General features: G+C 39.7%; 1 long non-coding RNA gene across 1 annotated transcript; it reads left to right on the top strand.

Moving 5' to 3' along the window:
• The first annotated feature begins 920 nt into the window (after positions 1-920).
• LOC120187984 lies at positions 921-18,735 on the top strand. The gene is made up of 3 exons (XR_005522374.1): positions 921-1,068; positions 9,237-9,241; positions 18,725-18,735. It is a non-coding gene; the product is annotated as an uncharacterized LOC120187984 (long non-coding RNA).
• The last annotated feature ends 377 nt before the right edge of the window (positions 18,736-19,112 follow it).

Raw genomic sequence — 19,112 nt, 5'->3', positions numbered from 1 at the left:
TTGATAAATTTATGAAAGAAAACCTTGAAACTTTCCTCCACAGCTACCATTAATTTGTTACCATAAAGTATTTTCATTTAAATCTGAGTAATAGAGAGATCAACAAGGAAGTCAAGTATTGGAGATTGAGTTTAGAATAAGATAAGGTCAAAAACTTGATTTTTTTTTTCAATTTCAAAGATCACTAATATGAGAGAAAAATAGGAGAGAAATGAAAATATTTTGATACCAATTACGTCACAAATGACGATCAACGATGACACAGAAAAATGTCATTCATAATGAAAGAAAATATTAAAATTTTAGGTTATTTTCATAAATAAATAAAAATCTGAAACACAGGTTTTTATTACTTGCGTTAAGACTTAACATCCAAATGAACTAAACGAGTTCAATTAACAAAGTGAAAAATAAATTATAATTGAATGATCAAAAAATAAACATATTAAAACTTGTATGGTTAAGCATGTAATTCACCCTAGTAATATAAGTGAAATTAATGAGCAACAACGCGGAAGCAGAAGAATTTGAAGATTCATTTTCATATATTTCAGACTTTCAACTCTCTTTTAGTTTCTCTAGAAAACCAAACTTTGTCACTCTAATTTATATTGTACGTTCACTTGAAATTGATCAGCACCTCAGCCTCCTTTTTATCCACACTCCACCCCTATGCGTGACACTACAAATTCCCACCTCTTTCCACCTCATTTCTTTCCAATCTCCTCCTTTCCTGCCCTTCTTTTTTGTCTTACAAAACCCTCTTTTTTTAACTCTCCCTTGCATGCATAGCCTCACTATCTTCATCCCTTCTTGTACCTAACCATCATTTGGACTTTGAGCTTTCTTTTTTATGTTGTTTGCTTTTGGCTGCAATTGATTGGGAGCTAAGGACTCTTTTGAATGAGCTAAAAGAGGGGAGAGGTGACTAATCAGCTCATGAAGCATCTCCATCCTACTTCGTCTCACCAAACACGCCAACTCTTGCTCCAGAAAATACTTTGTTCCTACGAGAAAGCTCTTTTCATTCTGAATTGGAACGGTTTCGATGTTGGAACTAAGCCCGCGGTTACGGCGATCGAATCATGCCGTTCCGTCGACCATAGCAGCTCCGGAAGCGAGACCTCTGATAAAAGGGATGTGTTCAAAAAGAGGAAAACATCGTCTTGGGTGACCGAGCAAGTTCGGGTTTGCTCCGGGGTGACATTAGACAATCCTTTTGACGATGGATACAGCTGGCGAAAATATGGGCAGAAAGTATTCTTGGATCAAATTTCCCAAGGTGAGAAAAACAAGTTTTTTTTTTATCCTTTTTCATAAAGAGGATCAAATTTTGATGTGATTAGAGTTGCCATAAAGGACCACAAACGCAAAACACTGGCTCTAGTTTAATTATTCCTCAGCAATTCTTTCCCGGAAGCTGCTTTCGAGCTTGCATATGCCTGCAGCAATATAAATCTCGGATTAATTTGCATCCTGTTTATTACGTACCATGAATGTAGAAGGATGTTAGTTACGTTTAACAAGTCGTTGCCGAAGGCTAGGGGAGTAGCACCGGGGGAAGTCCTACCTTAACATTAACCTGGTTTCTGCATGTGGGAGGCTTTTAAGAAGCCCTACCTTTTCAGAATCTCCTGCAACGTTTGATTATATCGTACCCAAAAAAACAACTTAAAAACAGATTGATCCAGATTATTCAGTTTTATATTAGATTTGACAGCAAAAAGGTAGAAGAGAGAGGGGAAAGAGTAACCCAAATTCCTTTTTGTTGCATGAACAATGTATCCTATTTCCAGGAGTCTTTTGACAAGGGAAGAACCAAGGTAGCCAGCTGCACCTGTTACGCACACCTTGGTTTCCATCCAATGAACAATGCTTCGGCAAGTCTCTGCCTTCTCTACTGAATACGGAATGGCCGAGAAATGACAACCTTTGGTTTCCTTTGAAATAATTTGGGATTTTTTTCAATCATAAGAAATCTCGGGAAATGAAAAGAAGAGATAAGAGATGAAGCGTTATAAGGTATAATCACATATTTATGTTTATCCTATATTAAAATTCTATGTTGTTAATATATATATATATAAAGAAGGTGAACAGACTTTATTAACCATCTCCGTTCTTGTATCGAAAATTTCTTTACTTGCGTAACATTATGTTGGACTATTGCAACATTTCACGTTGTTTCACATGGTCATATTGCGAGGACCATTTGAAGGGAACAAAAAGTTCTCTTTCCATGTGCACATCACCTCTTAATATGTCTATAACATTATAAGATGGTAGTTCTTGATGGTTGGCACAATTGATTGTACAAAATGATTTTTTTTCGGAAAAAAATATTTATTAAGGTATTCTAGGTACTCAAAAGACTTGACAATATGTGTTTTGTATTTAAAAAATATTTTTCTTATTAATTTGGAATAATAAAGTAAAATCTGTTCAAATAAAACTTTCAATCATTTGACATTGAACATTCATACCTTTGACATTCTTGGTTCTCAAACCCAAAATATCAAAAAATAACAATAATTTCTTTATCACCGAAGTCGCTTAATTCGTGTGAGACGCAAGTATGTCATGGAAGGATAGAATTGGTACCAGACCTTTGATGTCATTGTTATCAAAACAATAAACTATGAATTACCTACCTTTGAAATCAACAAAGAATAAAATATTCAATCTGCAAAATTAGAAAATGGAAAAGTAAAACTTTGGTGTTATAGAATAAGGCATCAAAATTAATGCTATACATGTAATTGTGTTAGGTTTTGTATTTTTGTTTTGGGTTTTAATTTTATTAAAACCTGGAGTTTAATAGTTTCAACAAAATGATGTTGATTGTGAATTTCTGTTTTGAGTTTTAGTTTTACTATATTCCCGCTGTTTAACAGAAATTACTCGTGATTAATATGGTACCGAAACAAAATTATGATTTGTTGTGAACAGAAGATTTGTTTCAGGATTTTAATTCTTCCATCAATAAGAATTTATTCGATTTATTTTTTTTATAATTGAAACCGTTTAAAAGTAACAACATTGTTTTTTAACAAAACCGGATGGTAAAACAAATTGAATTAATGTTCAATTTATTGTTGGAATAACTATGAATTCTATTTTCATGGTTTAAATGAAACATTAGTCTGATCAATTCACTTAAATCGTGATGTGGAATAATTTTCTAGACTTCAAATAAAATTCAACGATGTCGATGACTGTGATTCAAAATAAGAAACATATTAAATTCTATGGATACAATTTCAAAACATGGCAACGATGGATGTCACATTTGACGATGTTGAATTTGATCATATATGTGCATGATGATCCTTCTATTATTAGAGAGATAGTGGTAAACATTATTATCACATTTAATGTTGTTAAAGCTCGGAAGTATTCTGACTTCCTATGTTGGAATCACATCTTGAATGGATTATTGGATACATTTATGAAGTATATAGTATCCATAAGACAACTAAAGATGCATTAAGCCATGAATACAAAGCAAAAAGGAAATGATTAACGACATGTTAAAATGTTATGGGTTGTCATAGGACATGTGGGGGACTTGTTTTATAAGTTAATTACCTTTTAAATTAGGTACCCCACAAGAAAATGGAAAAGTCTCCATATGAATTATGGAAAAGTAGAAAACCTTCCTACAAATACTTGAAAGTGTAGGGGTGTCTAGCAATTTGAAGCATACTCTTGAATGGCTAAAAGTATGTGCCCAACATATGCATATATTAAGAGTTATATTTATTGATTTTGTAAGATCAAAAGATAACATTGCAGATCTTCTAACCAAAAGGTTAAATTGAGATCAAGTTGATAAAACATAGAAATTAATGAGATTAAAGCCCATGAATATTTAAGGCGCTATGTGAAGGAAAACCCAACTTAGTTGACTGGAGATCCCAAGATCTAAGTTCAATTGGACAACCTACTTGCATAAACATTGTGAGGTCACTGTGGGGGGGTTCTTATCTCCAAGTCCATTCCTATGATGAAAACATTGACTAAAATGTGGAAAATGTTAAGCAATGCTTTTAATGAAAACTATGTGTTTCGGTGAACCAAACAACATAAGTCGCTTATGTGAGAGTGAAGTAGATCGCTTCAAGGAGACTATTGGGGAATAGTTTCTAAGATCTTGCAGAACCAGGAGATGTCCATGACTATATGGACATTGTCGAAACGATTTTTAATACGGGGTGGGGGCGAGATTTTGAAAACCGCATCATCTTTAATTATTCTCTTTTCAATTAAATTTTAATTAAAAACAATGCAATTTTAGAAAACCTCTCGTTTCGAAAATTTGGAATTCCTTTTACGATAAAAACATATGGTTCGAGGAGTCACCACCAATCTTTGATTAGGGTGTGATTGGGCACCCAAAAACGTTGTCATTTTAAATAAAAATTAATTTTAATTAAAACGACAAATTTACGGTCTACGTTACCAAAATCCGAGTTCGGGAGTCGGTTACGTGTGGGGAAGTATTAGCACCCCCAAAACGCCCTAAATCGGTACCTAGTCGATTAATTAATGTCTTTGCAACGAATTTCACAAGTTTAAATTTAATTTGATTAATGATCCCTTTAAACAACAAAAATGCAAATTTGTAACATTGAAAAGCAACAAAATAGATTTAATTTAAAATTACCAAGTCATTAGAAAGATAAAGAATATTCGATTATTTAAAAATATCGAGACCAGATCTTTAGTTCAGTTCTAACAACCTTTTCTCGAAAAGTTTAAATAGTCGAATATTTCCTTTTCTTTCGCTCCCAAATTTTACAATGATATATCCAAATTTAATTAGGCGTTACTGACGGGATACCATTTTAATTTAAAATCGTCAAAACAACTTTCCTGTAAGTTAAGAAAAGCCATTCTGATAATTTTAGATTAAAAGGGCATTACCCTTAATTCCGATTATGTGATTAGATCGAGTTATGCACACGAGATTAACATGCTTTTTTTAAAAAAAAAAGAAAAAAAAAACAACAACTAAACAAAAGTGTACTAACAACATACTCGGAATACTATACATGCATACATTTAAAATAAATATAAATTAAACTTATGAACATGGATAAAATATTAAACAAAGGGGCTAAAATGTAAAGAACACAAAAGACAGGCTCTTTTCATAACATTTTCATTTCTGGGCAGTCCAAACATGATACAACCAAAATACTACATAGGATCAAAATGCAAGTTTCTAAAACTGTGCATCCAATGTAAAAACAACACAAAAATGGCCCCAACATGAATTTGGACTATCATGAAAAACGCTGAAAATCATGCAACAAAATCAAAAGATAATAAAGTTCATTATAGGGACCAAATCGAAATGAAACAAGGTTGGGATGGCCACGCCAGACATTAACCCCTTTTCCTAAAACGCACAGTTTTCCCCTCAGCTATCAAAACGCTACCGTTTTGGACCTAAACGAAACGACGCCGTTCTGGCGTTCTGTTATATAGGTTATTAGGGTAAAATCTAAAACCCTAAATCACTTCTCTTCAGCCAAACCAAACCAAGCCCCGCCGTTTTCCTTCTTCTCTCCCTCAAACTCTCTCCTAACCCTCGACGAAGCCCAAAGCCTCCCTGGTATCTGCCGCCCTACGCTCCGACGAGGAGCTAAGACTCCATCTAAACCGACCCTCCGACGACAACCCCTTCAAATACCAACCTAAACCGGTGACCTAAACCCAAACTAAACTTGAAAACCCAACCGGCTTCACCCTCTAGTAACCTCACAACACTACGGCCACCGTGACCTCTTACCTCCCCGGAGGACTCCGATGAGCAACCTTGACCAGAAACCTACCTAGAACCTAACCCAAAAACGATGGCCTAACCCCGATCTACCCCTTCAGCTTCCAACTCCAGACCCAAAACGCACATGCACACCTAAAACCAACCAGGAACCAATGAAGGGTGAAGGGTTTACCTTCGATTCGACGAGGCACTGCCTCCTAATGAGGGCGACGAGGGTCTTTACAGACGAGAAAGGTACGGGTCGTTCTAATTTTTATGTTTTCTTCTTGGATGGTTGCTTGGTCTCTATTCCCGTTTTTTTGTTGTTGATGGCTGGTAGTTTTTTTCTTAAATATTTGATATTTATTGCTTTTTCTTTTCTGGAAAAATATCTGAGGGTCCAACCCCTTACAACATTTTGGTTCTGGTTTATATAGAACCAGATTTTACAAATTTTTTGTTTTCTGATTTCTCTTTCAAAATCCCGTGAGTCTACTGCAAGTTTATCTTCGTTGACTTGGGTTTTGCTGCCTTGAAACTTGGTTCTGAGTCTTCTGTCGTGTTTCTCTTGATATTGCAGGTTGCTAAGGTTCACGTGGGATGGTCGACCGTCGTAATTGGGTCCAACGGCGGTGGCAACTTAGTGATCGAGATGGGTTGGCAGCAGAACGTGATCTGGACCGTTGGATGGGTCCAGATCCGAAGGTTGCGCTTCAAGGTGGCGGCTGAAGGGTCCTAAAACCCTAATGACTAAAGCATGCATGCCGTTGGATCTCCCTGAATCCAACGACTCCTGATGCGCAACACTAGAGGGTTATGGAAACCTTATCAAAATTTAGGGTTTCCCTTAGGCTTGGATCAGTTCTGGCCCCAAACGGGTCTTGGGTTGGGTTACTGGAATTGGATCAAATGACCCTTTGTAATTTGGGCTTTGAATAAGACCCCGAACAAATTGAATATCTACAGCTGCCCCTCTTTGTTCATTGTCGTGTAACGAGAATAGAGCAAAGATCAATAGATGGACAAATTTATCTGGTCATGAAATATTCAAAAGATTAATCCGTTTCACCGCAACTTCAGGATAGTGGGACTTGAAAAATATTCGGAAAACGGGTTCGCTCCCTCATTTTTAGGGAGTATAGAACTCGAACAATTTTCTGCGAACGAGTTCACTCCCTCTTTCTTCGGGGAGTATAGAACTCGAACAATCTTCTGTCAACGGGTTCGCTCCCTCTTTCTTAGGGAGTAGGAACTTGAAGAATCTTCATCAATCGTGTCTGCTCCCTATTTCCTCAGAGAGTATAAGACCCAAACAATCTTCAACAAATCTTGTCTGCTCCCTATTTCTTCAGAGAGTATAAGACCCGAACAATCTTCATCAATCGTGTCTGCTCCCCATTCCTTCAGAGAGTATAAGACTTGAACAATCTTCATCAATCGTGTCTGCTCCCTATTTCTGCAGAGAGTATAAGACTCCAACAATCTTCAACAGTCGTGTCTGCTCCCTATTTCTGCAGAGAGTATAAGACTCGAACAATTTTCATCAATCGTGTCTGCTCCCATTCCTTCAGAGAGTATAAGACTCGAACAATCTTCATCAATCGTGTCTGCTCCCTATTTCTGCAGAGAGTATAAGACTCGAACAATCTTCAACAGTCGTGTCTGCTCCCTATTTCTGCATAGAGTATAAGACTCGAATGATTTTCAACAATCGTGTCTGCTCCCTATTTCTTCAGAGAGTATAAGACTCGAACAATCTTCAACAATCGCGTCTGCTCCCTATTTCTTCAGAGAGTATAAGACTCGAACAATCTTCAACAATCGCGTCTGCTCCCTATTTCTTCAGAGAGTATAAGACTCGATCAATCTTCAATAATCGTTGGGAAATCTGCAAACATTTAAAATAATCATGCAATGTCATGATCCTATTCATGCCTACGATGTGTGCAATTATGCAATTTAATGCACTTTCTTCTTCGAAAGAATACTATCCCCTTTGATTTCAATGGAACTCGGTTTCGCTTTGGGCATAGAGCATTTCACCAGTTCACCCCAGTTGATACTCTCAATACTATAACTTTTGGCTTGACAAGGCTTTGACTTCTTTCTTTCTTGAGGCCTGCCAGTACCCCTGACCAATCTTCTTGATAAATGACAACATCCTTGGGTCATCTATTAATGGTTGTGATTTTCTATGAATTCCAAAGTTTTAGCTTTTCGCAACCACACAAGCTTATGGGTTAAAACCATTGCTAGCTTCAGGATACCTGCATTTCCAAAACCTTTTGCATAATAATACAAAATGATTTCATGTACCACAAGTTAAGCTATGCGTTTTAACTTTTTCAAAATTAGATACTTGTAAAAGGGAAATTGAAAAGGGAAAATGTCTCTTTATTTATATACATGCAGAGAATTTTTAGGCAACTACATGGCAAACTTTTAATTGGAAAAAGAACAAAAGGAGGGGTGTCTTCAAATATCAATAACAAAAATGCTTTTGAACTTGAATGCCGTCAGAATGACTCGAGTGTAGCTTCTGTGAAAAGGATCTCCAAAATTGTGATGACACCTAAGAGTGCGAAGCTCTTTCTGAACCCCAAAATCTCCCATTACTGGATATCGTAAACCAGTATTGAATCTCATGTGCGTTCAACTTATCCTCTGGTTGTATCCATCGATACCCATTAATCTTTGGTCTCAACCCCAACTGCCATTGTTGTTACCCATGTCAGGAGCTCTTCCTACTTCCAAAAACAATTCAGATCATCCACCATGCACGAACTCTGAATTTAAAACTCAAGTCACCCTTTGCGGGTTTTCGACTCAAGACCTCCTTTGGTTTCAAGACGCCCTTTTCGAGTTTTCATCTTGAACCCTTCTTTTTTTCATTTTTTTCATTCATTTTTCATTTTTCTTTTTCATTTTTTTTCTCCTTTTTTATTTCATTTTTTCATTATTTTTTTCAAGCAAAATATTTCTTAACTGCATCAGAATTCACTGGGTAGGGTAATTCAGACCCATCCATCTCAGTTAAGACTAGAGCTCCCCCAGAGAAGGCTTTCTTGACAATATAAGGTCCTTCCCACTTGGGCATCCATTTCCTCGAAATCTTTTTGAATGGGCAATATCCTCCTGAGCACCAGATCGCCTTTGTGGATTTCTCGAGGGCGGACTTTCTTATCGTGTGCTCGTATCATCCGCTTCTGGTACATCTGACCGTGACAAATAGCTTTCAGTCTCTTTTCTTCAATCAGATTCAATTGGTCATATCTGGCCTGTACCCATTCTGCCTCATTTAGCTTCACCTCCGATAAAACCCGGAGCGAGGGAATTTCCACTTCAATAGGGAGGAAAGCTTCCATCCCATAAACTAGAGAAAACGGAGTTGCCCCAGTTGACGTCCGTACAGAAGTCCGATAAGCAAACAGAGCAAATGGCAACTTCTCATGCCAATCTTTATAAGTTTCAGTCATCTTCTCTATAAGCCTCTTAATGTTCTTATTAGCCGCCTCCACTGCCCCATTCATCTTTGGGCGATAAACCATGGAATTGTGATGCTTTATTTTGAATTGCTCACATACAGATTTCATCATCTTGTTGTTTAAGTTCAATGCATTGTCAGAGATAATTCTCTCTGGTAAGCCATATCTGCAGATGATTTCCTTCTTCAAGAACCTACATATCGTTGACTGGGTAACACTTGCATAGGAAGATGCTTCTACCCAATTGGTGAAGTAATCTATTGCTACCAGAATGAAGCGATGACCATTTGACGCTTTTGGAAAAATTTGCCCAATAACATCCATGCCCCACATAGAAAACGGCCACGGAGCTGTCATCACATGCAACGGATGAGGAGGGGTGTGCATTCTATCCCCATAAATCTGACACTTGTGACACTTTCGGGCATAATTGATGCAATCAGTTTCTATAGTTGACCAATAATACCCAAATCTCATAATCTGTCTGGCCATTACATGCCCATTAGCATGGGTGCCACATATTCCTTCATGTACTTCTTCAAGAATCATTTTCGCTTCTTTAGTGTCCACACACCTTAATAAGACCTGATCCATGCTTTTCTTATATAAGATCTCACCATTAAGCACATACCCTGCTGCCATTCTTCTAATGGTCCTTTTGTCATTCTCAGTTGCCTGTTCGGGGTAACTTTGATATCTTATATACTGGAAGATATCATAGTACCAAGGTCCTTCATCATCTTCTTCTTCAATGTTAAAGCAGTGGGCTGGATACTCATAAGCCTTCATCTCAATAGGCATCATATTTGAATGCTCGTTCATCTTAAAGGCCGCTGCCAAAGTAGCCAAGGCGTCCGCCATTTGATTTTCTTCTCTGGGGAGGTAATTGAAAGTCACTTCTTCAAATTCTTCAATAAGTCCCAGAACTAATTTACGATATTCCACAAGTTTGGGATCTTTAGTTTCCCATTCTCCTCTGAGTTGGTAAATTACCAAAGCTGAATCCCCATATACCCTCAGCATTTTTGCTTTGAGTTCAATAGCTGCTCTAAGACCCATAACACAAGCCTCATATTCAGCCATATTGTTTGTACAATCAAAATTGAGCCGACTGGTAAAAGGATAATGCTCTTCACTTGGTGAGACCAAGATTGCCCCAATCCCATGCCCCAAGGCGTTTGAAGCACCATCAAAGTTCATCTTCCAGTATTTATCGGTGAGAGCAATTGTTTCTTCTTTCGAGATAGCCATTAAATCCTCATCCGGGAAATCGAAGTTCAATTGTTCATATTCTTCTGAAGCCCTACTCGCAATGAATTCTGCTATGGCGCTCCCTTTAACTGCCTTCTGGCTTACATATTGGATATCAAATTCGGACAACAGGATTTGCCAACGGGCTAACCTTCCCGACAATGCAGGTACCCCCATTAGATACTTTAAAGGGTCCAGCTTAGATATGAGCCAGGTAGTATGATACAACATATACTGTCTAAGTCTTCTGGTAGCCCACACTAAAGCGCAACACAATTTTTCAATTGGTGAGTATCTGGCCTCACACTCAGCGAACTTCTTACTGAGATAATAGATAGCCCTCTCCCTCTTCTCAGTTTGATCATGTTGCCCCAACACACATCCCATTGAATTGTCATAAACGGACAAGTAAAGAATTAAATGCTTTCCTGGGATAGGTGGCGCCAGGGTCGGAGTATTCGAAAGATATCTCTTTACTGCCTCAAAAGCCTCTTGACAATCCTCACTCCATTCTCCTGAATCATTCTTACGAAGAAGGCGGAATATGGGATCACATTTTTCGGTCAGCTGCGAGATAAACCGAGCGATGTAATTTAATCTCCCCAAAAATCCTCGAACCTCTTTCTGTGTTCTTGGGGCTGGAAAATCTTGAATGGCTTTTACTTTATCGGGATCTATTTCAATTCCCTTTCGGCTCACTACGAATCCCAACAGTTTTCCCGATATCACCCCCAAAAGTACATTTATTTGGGTTAAGTTTTAGTTGGCACTTCTTTAATCTTTGAAAGAGCTTCCTCAAATTCTTGATGTGTTCCTCCTCCGTCTTGGATTTGACAATCATATCATCGACATAGACTTCAATTTCTTTATGCATCATGTCATGAAACAACGTCACCATGGCCCTCTGATAGGTTGCCCCTGCATTCTTTAATCCTAACGGCATGACTTTATAACAGAACGTCCCCCACATAGTGACAAACATTGTTTTCTCCATATCTTCAGGGTATATTTTAATTTGATTATAGCCGGAGAAACCATCCATAAATGAGAATAAGGAATTTCCAGCAGTATTGTCCACTAACGTATCTATATGTGGCAAAGGAAAATTATCCTTTGGACTAGCTCTATTCAGATCTCTATAGTCGACACACATTCGTACCTTCCCATCCTTCTTTGGTACTGGGACAATATTTGCTACCCACTCAGGATATTTGGCCACTGTGAGAAACCCAGCATCAAATTGTTTCTTCACTTCTTCTTTAATCTTGAGCAGCATCTCGGGTCTCATTCTTCTCAGTTTCTGTTGTACGGGCTTACAATCAGGCTTTATCGGTAATTTATGGACAACCAATTCTGTATCCAGCCCTGGCATGTCCTCGTACGACCAAGCAAATACATCCTTGAATTCTTGAAGTAATTCTATCAAGCTTTGCCTTCCTTCAGCAGACAGGGTGGTACCAATCTTTACTTCCTTTCTATCCTCATCTGTGCCCAGGTTCAAGATCTCTGTAAGCTCTTCGTGAGGCAGAATCTGCTCATCTTCCTGTTTCACCATCTTTAGTAATTCTGAGGGTGGTTCACATCCCTCATCATCATCACAACCTTCGATTTCCTCTTGACATATGGGCATCTCGAAATCAATCTCCGGGTCAGAGTCATTAGCATTCGTATTATTGATATCTGAGTTCCTGAAAGGATAACGAAAAAGAAGATATATATACATATATACATATGGGAGAATCTTTTCCCATATAAACAAATAGAAAGAAATAATATATGCGTATATTCAAACAAAAATGCATGAGGAAATGTTTGCCATTTGGGAATTAACAAAACACATCTTTTATTGAAAGCAAGTAAAAACACACAACTTAACCCTTTACATCAAATCACCTACTGTCCCAGGGTATGAACAATAGGGAAGAGTTCTAGTGTATTACTCTGCAAAAGATTTGTAAACTACAGGCAATTCCTCCGCAGTCCAGTTGTTCAACACAAAGCCCAGTGGCGCAGGGTAAATGCCCGTAGCTCTCATTTCTTTGAACTCCTCATCGGTTATGACATTAATGCCCAAGTCCTCCAAGGCATTCTCAACTATCACTTTACTGCTTTCCAAAGTCCCTTGAAACATATATCCTCCTGATACGAAAATGCTGCTCAATGGCGGGAATGTCATGGGCTCCCAGCTTGGGTCCTCACCAGTCAATCTTGCCTTTCTCAATTCCTTAATCTTCTTGATGCTTCTCAGTTTTTCTTTTAAAGTCAGCTGATACCCTAAACTGAACCTGTCTCTTTTAGTTACAGGGTAGATTGGGCCCACCAGTCCTTGCAACCGACGTCCAAACCCTTTGCCAGTTTTTGCTCCTCTTCCAAGAGTCAGCTTAAGCCCCATTTTGGTGCAGTTTGACAATCTAGGCTTCGGGATCTTCTTTCCTTCTGCCACAAACATGGCATTGACATATTCCAACGATCTGAAAGAACATTCAACAGCTTGCTCTTCCACTTCAACGTATGGAGCAGTAGTAGAAACCGAAGCAATAATGTCTTCTTCAGCATGAATGCATATAAGCCTCCCATCAATTGCAAATTTTATCCTTTGGTGCAACGTTGACGGAACCGCACCGGCCTGATGAATCCAGTGCCTTCCCAATAAACAGTTGTATGTAGGCATGATGTCCATCACAAGAAACTCCACTTCGTATATCGCCGGGCCAATAGTCAAAGGGATATAGATCTTGCCTAGAACTTCTCTCTTCGTTCCATCAAAAGCTCGAACCACACTTTGACAGCTTCTCATCAGGGTGCTGTCCACTGGCAATTTTTTCAAGGTCACCAAAGGCATCACATTTAACGCCGAACCGTTATCTATCAGTACTCTGGATAGAACATGCCCTTTGCACCTAACTGTGATGTGTAGGGCCTTAGGATTGCCAATCATCCCAGAAGGGATCTCGTCCTCAGAAAAAGATAAAAAATTATCGGCCTGGATATTGGCAACTAGTCGGTCCAGCTTTTCTGTGGGTATCTCTTTCGGGACAAAGGTTTGGTTTAAAACTTTTAACAGGGCGTTGCGATGAGCCTCTGAACTCAGAAGAAGTGATAGGATAGAAATACGGGCAGGCAGCTTGTGCAGTTGCTCAACAATACTGTATTTACTATGTTTCAAAAATTTTAAAAATTCCATCGCTTCATTCTCCGTTACTGGCTCATTGACGATGGGTTCATCTTCTCTTATCTGCACATCGATACTTTTTCCTTTCTCGACAGCAATCTTTTTCTCAGGTTCTTTGTGATAACATCTACCACTCCTGGTCATGTGTCCCACTTCATCTACCTCTTCCTGTTGCTTTGTCACCTCTCCTATTTGACAAGTATATCTCCAGGGTACCCGTTTATTGTCTTTGTACGGGAACGGAGAGGGAGGTGTAATAATCACCTTTGGAGCTACCTTCCCAGCCACTCGATTCTTGGGAGTAATGACGAGGGGACAACTAGCACTATAGACCCATTTGGATTATCCCTCAGAGGCGTAAACTTCCGCTTCTTCTTTCTCAGCCACTTCTTTGAAGAACTCGATTTCCTTACTATCCATCATCTCTTGTACCAGCCCTAAGAAATCAGAACACTGTTGTATACTGTGTCTCGTGCAGTTATGGTAGTGGCACATCTCTTCATTGTTGAACTGTTCACATGGCAGATTAGTCTTTAATAGTCCTATCTTGACCATTTGGCACCACACCCAAGACATGGGTGACATCACCTCACTAATATTTTTTACAGTCATTCTTCCTTTCTCTTCAGCGACTGCATTAATCCCGGCTCCTGCATGGTTTGGCAATGGATTCTGGGCTATGTTTGGCTGTTCACTGTCGCCAAAATTGATGACGTTTCTTCTCCTCAGAGCTTGGACGACCTTTTTGAAAGCGGGACAATTTTCAATAGAATGTCCAGAAACCCCTGCATGGTATTCGCACTTAGCACTAGCATCATACCACTTGGGATACGGGGGTTGTATAGGGTCCACATGATAAGGTGAGACTACATGTCGATCATATAATTCGTGGAATAACTCCTTATAAGTCATAGGAATCGGATTAAATTGAGGCCTCTCTCTCCTTGGATCTCTTGCCCCTTGTCTATTGTCAATTTGGGGTGATGCTACCGTTCCATGTGGTCTGGACACTGTGATATTATGGGAATCATACTGCCTTACGTTGCTGACTTCGTTTTCCTTCTTCCTCATCGGCTGTTTCTTGCTGGAATCTCCTCCCTCAAGCTTCCCGCTTTTAATCGCCATTTCAATCATTTCTCCCGCCGTAACTATATCAGCAAAACTTCGAGAAGGATTACCAACAAAATGTGAGAAAAATGGAGCCTTCAAGGTATTAACAAAAAGTAGGTTCGTTTCCTCCTCTACCAACGGTGGGTGGACTTGTACTGCTACCTCTCTCCACCTCTGAGCATATTGTCTGAAACTTTCACTATGCTTTTTCTCCATTGCTTGCAGTACCATTCTGTTAGGCCTGACGTCCTTCACATGCTTATACTGGTCAAGAAAAGATTTGGCCAGGTCTTTACACGTCCTGACATCAACTCTCCTTAGTTGATTATACCATCGCAATGTTGAGCCTACTAAGCTTTCCTGGAAACAGTGGATCAACAGCTGGTCGTCCCCTACGTAACCAGTCATTTTCCTGCAGAACATTGTGATATGGCCAGAAGGGCATTGGGTACCGTCGTATTTCTCGAAGCCAGGAGTTTTGAACTTGGGAGGTAGGACCAGATCAGGAACTAAACTCAGTTCCTTAGCGTCGAGACCATACAAGCTGGTATCTTCTTTCATAGCTTGTACTTCATTTGCTAGCTGATTATATTGCTCCTGCAACAACTTGTTTTCGCTCTTTTTTGCTTCTTCATCAAGGTCAGGGACCTGGTGATATGGGCTTTCTTCGGGATGCGAACAAGATCCCGGTTGTGGATTAACTGTAATGCCGTCAGGATTTATGTGTACTTTGGTATGGATAGATGTTCCTTGGATATTCGGAGATTGTACCGGGGTAAACCCTGGAGGGTAAAGTGGTTCTTCACTTGTTTGCTCATGGGCCTTTCCGTGCTCTGGATTTCTCCCTCCCAGCATATTTGCCAACTTAGACAACATATCCTCTTGAGCCTTAAGCATATCTTCTTGCATTTTCCTTAGATCATCTTGCAATTGCAGTTGAGTTCTTTCAATTTGAGCAATCTTATCATCCATGGCCTTCCTTGTGTTATAGTGATACTTGAAATTTCCCAGTATTCTGTAATGTATCCCTTATTGTTAATCTTAATGCTTTGAGGATGAATGCAAATTATGTAAAGTGTGATAAAGAATGCAACACAAAACTTAAATTGCAAATAAAATGCAAATGCATGTAGAAAGGCATTGATTCATAAGACGCGATCAGTCTTAGAACAACTTTCATTTAGGACAAAAGCATCATCTTTACAAGAAAAGTCCATTACAAAAATGGCCTAGCTCTCATGTTCAGCTCTACTATCTGATTGACAAGCCAATCGACCCTCTTTCTTATGCCTGATGCTGGATTGGTATAGCTCTGGATGACTTTTGCTTGGAGGTCCATCTCTCCCAACTGCCTCGCAACGCCGCTTAACTGATTCATGGTATCTCGGATCACGTGATTCACGTTTGTCTTCCAGTCTCTAAAGTGATCGTTTGAGTTTTGCCATTGCAGTCTGGTGCCTTGGACGGTGCGCTCGAGACCAGCGATTTGTGTCTGGCAGCCTCTAAATCATGAATCTTCTTTTGCAAAGCAGCGTTCTCCTCGAGGCTAACCCTTTGATCCACTGGGCAACGCTGACTGTTTTCTGCAGATAAGGAACTTTCAAGCTGCATAACGTAGGCACTGTACTCTTCATTCTTTGCCTTGGCTCGAGCTAACTCTTCCTCATGCCTTGATTCCTTTTCATGCATCTCTTGATTGAGTACCTCTATCCGTTCGTTCTTTGCTCCGCACCTCTGTATCCAGAGGAATACTTCATCCTGTTTGCCTTGGAGCACACTCTCCCGATGTTGCCTTTCTAATTTTAGCTCTTCTTTGCTTTGCCTCTTCTCAGTTTCGAGCTCGTCGATTCTTTGCTTTCTAACCTCAAGTTCAAGTTGCATGTTATTTGCCTTCATTCTGAGTTCTTCAATATTAGCATGTAATTCTTCTTCTCGCTTCTTGCTCAAGGTGTACCTTTGTCTTAACTCTTTAGCCTCTGTCCTTTCGCTCTTCAGTGCCCTAACCCAGGACCTTCTCTCGGACTCAAGTTCTTGATTTCTTTTCTTCTTCTCTGTCTCTACTTCTCTGACTCGGTGCTCTCTCTCGGCTCTGACGTCTCTAACTCGACGATCCCTCTCAGCCCGGAGCTCTAACCGCCACTGCTCTGAAGTTCTCCCGAGGCCAGCAATTGCCTGTGCTCGACTCATCTTTTGGTAATCGCTCTGTAAACTAGTGAGATTGGCCTCCACTTCATCATTTCTCTTGCGCATAAGCTCAAACTGTGTATTATAGAACCCCCTATCGATGTTCAACATGAAATTCTTTTGTCTAAGGGCCTCACACTCTGCTTCCTTCCTGGCGATTTCCGCTTCGAATTCACTCTTCAGTATCTCCAACTTAGACGGTACGTATTTAAACGGTGCTTCCAAAGGAATTGTTTGGTCACGATCCGCCAACGGAAGGATATCATTCTTTCGCATCGCCCTCCATGCCATGTAATCTGGTGTCAGCATGACCTCAGCTGCTATGAAATCAGTTCTAAAGGTTGACTTCCACGTCTCTGATATTACACGAGCAGTCTTCTTGTAGTGATCTCCACAGTACACAAATTCAGATGCCTTCAGACCGGATGTAGCTGGGATGAATTGGCGTGCCCCAAATTGCCTCAGTACCATCAGTGGCGCATAACCTACTCCACCCCATAACCCTAATATGGTTACCCAATCAGAATCCCCGTATTTGTACAACACATCCACAAAAGCTAACCAGGGGACACGCCACACTATATCATGCTCCTGTAAATTTCTGAAGAGTGAAACCCAATCCTTCCTGGTGAGATGCTCTGGCCACTCTTTAGTGAGGAAATCTTTTAAGGGTGAATAGGCCGTAGAAAATCGTCGACTATACTCTCGGTCAATTTTCCAGAAGTGACTACGTATCCAAACAGTAAGCAACTGGACACACCCGGTGAAGCGGCTACTCTCAGCTCTTCTGCAACTGCTAAGTGCTCTGAATGTTTCGGCCAAAACTGCAAGAACAGGGTTTACCTTCCTTTCCAAACGCTCGAATAAATCGATCACTGCGGCTTCCACGTGATAAAGAACTTTCGGGAAAAATCATCAAACCATAAATTCCCAAGGCGAACATCTCTATGCTCTTCTTGATATCGCTATGCTTGACGATAAGCTCCTTGAGGCATGACCAAGGGAAGCAATCGGACTCTCCCTTCTTTTGGATTCGATCAGCAACCCACTTCTCTCCCATCCCAGTAATCCTTGCGAGCTTGCTCTTAAAGGATTGTGTCCTTGAGGCTTTTGAGTAGATTTGGTCCAAGTGTATCGTCTCGAAATGAAACAAGGAGGTGTATTCTTCTAACGTGGGAGTCATGTCTTCCTTGTTGAAAGAGAAGCAACTATATGCGGGATTCCAAAACTGGATGAGAGCTTTGATTAGGGGTTCGTTTACTTTCACGTACAACAGAAGGGCGATGTCACCATACTTTTGCCAGAAAGAGTATTTCACATCAGAATTCCAACTTTCCCAAATTTTGCGTAACTCTTGCAAATCGTTTTGCTTTAGACTGACCGGAGCAACCTCTGGTAGTACTGATATGTAATCTTCAGTCAAACTGTCACCTTTCTTCCTCTGAGTTTCCTCGGACCACGACCTCACTTCTGTGTTATCCACTTCCTTGTTATGAAAGCTCTTGTCCATTTTATGACCGCCTTCTACTTTTATGACCACCTTGTGAATTAACACCTTTCTTCATGAATGATGATGCAATGCAGCAGTAATAAATAAAACACAAAACACAAACAAAAATAAAACTGTGTTAGTATATACAATGAATAGTCGAAGAATACATAAACAACATGGAGATAGAAAATATATACATATTAGACCTTATTCACATGATATCTACCCAACATGATATCTACCCAATCATGCTTTAGTAGATCCTACCCAACATGGTATCTACTCTCAGGTTTCGTTATTCACAAAAAATCCTAACCGCATGGTATCTAATTCACATGCTTGCTCAAAAAATGAATCTGACCACATGATCTCTAGTTCGCATACTTTTTGCAAAAATAAATAAATTCGAGGAAAAGATTAGAATGAGTTTCCCCTCTATGTCTGTGGACAGAGATTTAGCATAGGACGGGCAGAGTTCTGGTATCACTAAAAGGGTCCTTGAATTGTCCTTTGCTGGTGCCCCCTTGAGCTTGCCAGACCCTCGATCCTCACCCATTATAGGCTTAAAACGGATCAAGTTCAATTTCGAGAGGATACATTTCCCTATGTCCATGCGAGGAAACTCAATGTTTCACTCGTAAACATAAG

This window comes from Hibiscus syriacus, unplaced genomic scaffold (assembly GCF_006381635.1).
Source record: "Hibiscus syriacus cultivar Baekdansim isolate YM2019G1 unplaced genomic scaffold, ASM638163v2 tig00004045_pilon, whole genome shotgun sequence".
Taxonomy (NCBI): domain Eukaryota; kingdom Viridiplantae; phylum Streptophyta; class Magnoliopsida; order Malvales; family Malvaceae; genus Hibiscus; species Hibiscus syriacus.
Note: the sequence above shows the minus strand (reverse complement) of the source record. Positions and strands in the feature narration are given on the sequence as shown.